At 43.6% G+C, this 619-nt stretch overlaps 1 pseudogene; it reads right to left on the minus strand.

The window, feature by feature from the left end:
- Positions 1-296: 296 nt before the first annotated feature.
- Positions 297-619, minus strand: LOC101564836 (annotated as a pseudogene).

The raw sequence follows: 619 nt of genomic DNA on the forward strand, positions 1-619 counted from the left end.
CAGCCCAACTTGTTGGGATGGAGCCTCATCTTATGGGGCTATCAGGTTTAGAGTTAAAAACCAAATAGTGTTACAAATGAGTTCTAGTCCAGGGCAGCATCATCGGTTCCTCAAACGAGACAGCTCCCAGGCTTCTGTCATCCTGCTCCTCTTCTCCTTGCTTTCACTTACTTTCTCCTTTCTTAATGAGGCAAAAAAAAATGTATGTTCACCAGAATTCTGAAAGTCAGTTTGTACAGCAGTGAATGAGTAGGTTTGACCTTTGGAATTGCAGTCAATTTCATCAGACATTTTCTTCATTCTGGGTCAAGGCATGGTAAAACGGGGAGAATAAGATTCCCAAATGCAGAGTCTTGAGTTATGAAGCATCCAGATAAATGTGCGTGAGCATGCTGCCAAGCTGCCTTCTGCTGGGCTGCAATATGCTGCTGCTCGGCATGATCCCGGAAGTCCTTGTTCAGAGAGGGCCTGGAGAGCGTGATGCTAGCTCCTGGATGATTTGTTGAAGACTGGTTCTGAATAAGTAATTTTCTTTTTCCTTTGTCCAGCTCTGCTATTGGAACAAGACTGCAATTCTATTTTTGTTTTGAAAACTTTGTCCCGAACAGTTTGCTGACAT

Source organism: Octodon degus, unplaced genomic scaffold (genome assembly GCF_000260255.1).
Source record: "Octodon degus isolate 3935 unplaced genomic scaffold, OctDeg1.0 scaffold00346, whole genome shotgun sequence".
Taxonomy (NCBI): Eukaryota; Metazoa; Chordata; class Mammalia; order Rodentia; family Octodontidae; genus Octodon; species Octodon degus.